Source organism: Ochotona curzoniae, unplaced genomic scaffold (assembly GCF_017591425.1).
Source record: "Ochotona curzoniae isolate NIBS_2020 unplaced genomic scaffold, NIBS_Ocur_1.0 contig_2318, whole genome shotgun sequence".
In the NCBI taxonomy this organism is placed as follows: domain Eukaryota; kingdom Metazoa; phylum Chordata; class Mammalia; order Lagomorpha; family Ochotonidae; genus Ochotona; species Ochotona curzoniae.
This window is the reverse complement of record NW_024465419.1, coordinates 3,524,276-3,529,255: the sequence shown is the minus strand read 5'-3', so window position 1 is coordinate 3,529,255 and position 4,980 is coordinate 3,524,276. Positions and strand designations below refer to the sequence as shown.

At 48.7% G+C, this 4,980-nt stretch overlaps 1 pseudogene; it reads left to right on the top strand.

Annotated features, from left to right (window-relative positions):
• The first annotated feature begins 3,126 nt into the window (after positions 1 to 3,126).
• On the top strand, positions 3,127 to 4,707 carry LOC121151340 (annotated as a pseudogene).
• The last annotated feature ends 273 nt before the right edge of the window (positions 4,708 to 4,980 follow it).

Genomic DNA, 4,980 nt, shown 5'->3' with positions numbered 1-4,980 from the left:
TTCCAAGGTCTGAAAAAGTCACCTAGTAGAAGTGGGTGTGAGGGAGTGGGCGTTTGGCTCAGCGGTTAACATACTACTTAGGCTGTCTGCATTGCATATTGGAGTTCCTGATTTCAAAGGCCAGCCATGCTTCCAACTCTAGCTTCATGCTAATGTGTGTCCTGGGAGCTAGTAAGAACTTGGGTCCCTGCCACCCACGTGGGACACCTGGATGGAGTTCCTGGCTCATGGCTTCCATTTGGCCCATCTCTGGCTGTTGCAGGAGAGTCTTTCAAATAAATGAGTCTAAACAAATAAGTAAGTAAGCAATTCATTTAAACAACCAACATTATCTGAGAGGACTTAACAAAATTACAGATTCTTGAGCCCCTTGGGAGTGAACTGTTGAGTCATGTGATAAGCTTCCTGGAGATTTTGTTGTAACACCACAACAATGTGCTCAAGATATGTGATGCACTATGCTGGATGGTCAGGGAGCAAACAAATTAAAATATGAGAACCCAGTGTGGTAGCTTAGCAGTTAAAGCCCTCACCTTGCATGCACTGGGATCCCCTATGGGCGCCGGGCCTGCTTCCCACCCAGCTCCCTGCTTGTGGCCAGGGAAAGCAGTCGAGGACAGCACAAAACCTTGGGACCCTGCACCTGCATGGAAGACTGGAGGAGGTTCCTGACTCCTGGCTTTGTATCGGCTGGCTCTGCTCCAGCTGTTGCTGATGCTTGGGCGTCAGCGGACCAAGGATCTTTCTCTCTGTCTCTCTGTCTTCTCTTCTCTATATACCTGATTTCCAATAAAAATAAATAAATATTAAAAAAAAAAAACAGCAGCCCTGTGCCTCATTTGGTAGGTGGATTTTATAAAGACCTTATTATTGCAAGAATTCTGGCAATAATGGTTCTTCATCAAAAATGCCTTGTCAGGTGTGTGGGTGGGCTGGGTTGGGGAGTGGCTCTGTAGCAAAGTCACTATCACACAGTGAGTGCAGGAGGATGCCTCACCACTTCCCATGGGCTTTAGGGCTCCCTAAGAAGTCACAGTCAAATACCCACACAATAGGCCCTTGCCTAGGAAGCTGGAGGAATGTAGATGCTTTGCTGCGCTTGGGCAGGTCATCGCTTTAGATGATGTCACCTCACTGTTTCCTTCCATAGTGTTTGTATTTGTTTGGTCTGGAAGCAGAAATGGTTGCTAGAGCTTGGATTTGGGGATTTGGGGGACCGTGATTTCAACCAAAGTGGTAGGGATGGCCTTCAGAGAACAAATGAGAGCCCTAGAGTTATGCCAAGTTTTGGTGAAAGGGAGATTTTCTGGGGGAGAAGATTCAGATTTTTTTTTTTTTTTTTTGGATTTAGATAAGGCCTTCTACCTCAAAGTGATAAAGAACAAGCAAGGTCCTGATATCAGAACCTGCTTCTCTGTAGGAATCTGAGTGTGCCACCGGGTGCTCAGAGGGGGTGGCAAGGTGCTTGCATCTGAGCAAAGGAGGAGAATGGACAGCCCTCAAGGAAGGCCTGAGAGGTCAAAGATTCCCACTTGGAGTAGCAGCCTGCCCTGATTAGTTCCCTCCATCTTGATTGTGTTTCAGTTGCTTATGGGAAAGCCTGGGCTGACCTGGGGGGCGCTTTCACACAAGCTGCAGGACCTGGCTGCGGTCCCCGTCAAAGCCAGTTGTTTGGAGCCAGTGTGAGCATTACTGCATCATGGGTCCTGTGATGAGGGTGTCTACTGAGGTGTGACATGAGATGCTCTTCAAGGAGGATACTCAAAGAGGTTTTCCTGGTACTAGCAGAAGAAGTGATTTTATGAGACTGAATGCTGTTTCCTCTGTTACCAAAAAAGTACTCCAAAATGCTTGTTTCTGTTACATCTTAAAATATTTGACGTGGCTAAAGTCCTTGCCTTGTAACCACTGGAATCCCATATGTGCATCGGTTCTAATCCCAGCTGCCCCACTTCCCATCCAGCTCCTTGCTTGTGGCCTGGGAAAGCAGTCGAGGATGGCCCAAAGCCTTGGGACCCTGCACTCGAGTGGGAGACTCAGAAGAAGCTCCTTGCTCCTGGCTTTGGACTGGCTCAGCACCGGCCATTGCAGCCACTTGGGGAGTGAATAGGCAGATGAAGATCTTCCCGTTTCTCCTTCTCCTTGTATAATCTGACTTTCCAAAAAAAGAGGAAATCTTAGAAAAAAACCTACTTGACATGAAGTCACTATCCCAAGGAGAGAGAAGGTGAGAGTGAATCACTCCTGAACCCCTTGGATGTGAGAACTGTGTTAGAGGCTCCCCTGTGGTACTTCTCCAGCTGGTTTAGTAACCAGTTGCTGTGCCTGCTTCAGAGACAGTAAAGTGGTCCCAGACTGGCATTCTTTTTTTTTTTTTTTAAGATTTGTTTATTTTTATTACAAAGTCAGATATACAAAGAGGAGGAGAGACAGAGAGGAAGATCTTCCATCTGATGATTCACCCCCCAAGTGACCGCAACGGCAGGTGCTGCACCAATCCGAAGCAGGGAACCAGGAACCTTTTCTGGGTCTCCCACACGGATGCAGGGTCCCAAGGCTTTGGGCAGTCCTGGACTGCTTTCCCAGGCCACAAGAAGGGAGCTGGATGGGAAGTGGGGCTGCTGGGATTAGAACTGGCGCCCATATGGGATCCTGGCATGTTCAAGGAAAGGACTTTAGCTGCTAGGCCACGCTGCCGGGCCCCAGACTGGCATTCTTATCCAGCAGATTGGAAATCAAAACCACATCTCTGATAGGGCTTTCTAGTCTCTGCAGATCAATTGTGTCTCCTGAGAGAAGACCCTGCGGACCGAGACCCTGAGGCTTCATTTGTTCCCCTTCTGCTATTGTTTCTCTAATTCTCCTCCTTCCTAATCCGACTTCTAAATACCTCAGGAGTTTTCCACTGTCACTTATCTTAAAAGCAGAAGGACTGATTTGAGTTGGAAAGGAAAAGTGCATCTGAGGAGGTTGTGGAATCGGAGAGCTACTAAAAGGACAAGTGGCAGCCAGAGTTCTGATGGTGTCCAATCCAGAAGGAGCTGTCCCCGGGACAAGCACAAGCTTTTGCAAAATCAGAGGCGTGAGCTGTGGATTGCCACAGGAAAAGTGAGGCAGGGGAATGGGATGAATGCCATCGATGCCAAGGAGAGGCCCCAGGCAGCTCTGGGAATGCTGGGAGCTCTTCCCCTGATGAATCCAGGTCAGCAATTGCTATTCACATTTCTTGTCAAATTGTTCTTTGACTGACTCCATGGATTTATTTCTGCAAGTTCATGAACTCATATGTAGTTACAGACCCCAAAGGGTCCCACTGTCCTTTTCAGAACTCTTTCTCTCCTGTTCTTCTGTTCTCTTTGCTACTGTGCTCCTCAAATATAAGTCATCACAGCCTCCCAAATGTCCAGCTCTCTCTGCCTAACCCAGCAGAACTTCTAGACTCTGCTTTTATTATGTTTTCTTTTGAGGCATCATGACCATACTTTATATCAGCTGATACATTTTTAATCTTTTATTGATAGAAAAGCATCTCAATGGCAGCATGTTTAAAATGTAGTGAGGAAAAGGTAAAACAGAGATTTGGTGCTGGAGAAGTGGTGGCTGTGACTTTTAACTACACCTGCAGTGTGCAGGGCACTTCGAAATCGGTTTACAGGAAGAGTTTGGAGGAGGAAGGCCAGAGAAGACCTGGAAAGCGAGTAGCCAAGTGTCACAGGCAGTTCTGATGAGGGCTCCAAAGACCAGAGTGCTGGTTTAGTTGCAGATGTTAATGACTGTGCTGGTGGGGCTCAGTGGTGTGATGCTTGACCAACCAAAACCATCTGATCGCCCAAGAGGTGGTGGCAATTTCCACCTCAAGGATTATGATTTTTTTTTTTCCTCAAGAGGCAAAGATCATTTTGCCATTTAATCAAGTGAGGCAAAATTCTTGAACTAATCAATCTACGGCAAGGAACTGAGAAGCGGAATCAATGAAAATAACTAAACAGAATATATGAAAACATGTGGAAAAACAGGAAACACAGAGTGTTAGTAATGAACCAAACACGAATCTACAGAGGAAATTTTCCAACTGACGTGGTTAGACACATTGCTTCAGGATGGCACTGGATAATTACGGTGGGCACGAGCGGTTCATGATGAAAAGGAAGTAGACTGCCGTGGCTTTGTGGAATCCGAGGAAGAGTGCCGGTTTGTGGAGCGCCTGTTATCTCCCACCAGCATCCCCAAACCCCCAAAGCATGAACAGTACCCCACCCCTAGCGGCTGGCGGCCTCCCAGAGACCCCCTCCCTGACCTGCCCCACTGTGCGGCGTTCTCGCTGCACAACGTCCCTGTGTACAAGGACATCACGCACGGTAATCAGCAGATGACTGTGATCCGGAAGGTGGAGGGGGACATCTGGGCGCTGCACAAGGACGTGGAAGAGTTGCTGACCCCGCTGCTGGGGAACACACCTGTCACTCAGGTCAACGAGGTGACAGGGAGCCTGCGGGTCAAGGGCTACTTTGACTAAAGCCTGGTTTGTGGAGAAGGGCTTCTGAGATAGCTGGGCAGCCTACATGCCAGTGTCCCCCACCACCCCCAGACTGGCATCTTGCTGTTAGCTGCTGGCTCTCCTCCCACTGTGGGTTTCTCTTCATGTGGGGTTCAATTACTGAAATTCTAAGGGTTCTGCCACTGCCTTTGAATAGATGAAAACAAATTTAAAAAAACCCTGTGGGACAGGCACTATGGTTGAAGGGGCTAAGGTGCACCCTGGGAGGCCCCCACCCCATGCTGGAGATCCAAATGACTCCTGGCTTCACCCGGCTCAGCCCTGACTTGCAGGCCTCTGCGGGGCAGAGGGGAGACTGCTCGTCAAGTAGATAACTGTTCTGAGATGCCAGCGCTGTCTGGTGGTTTTTGTGCTAGTGGAGGGCAGGCTTTCTGGGCCCAGACTCCCTCAGCACCCCTGGACACACTGGTGAGCACCCCTGA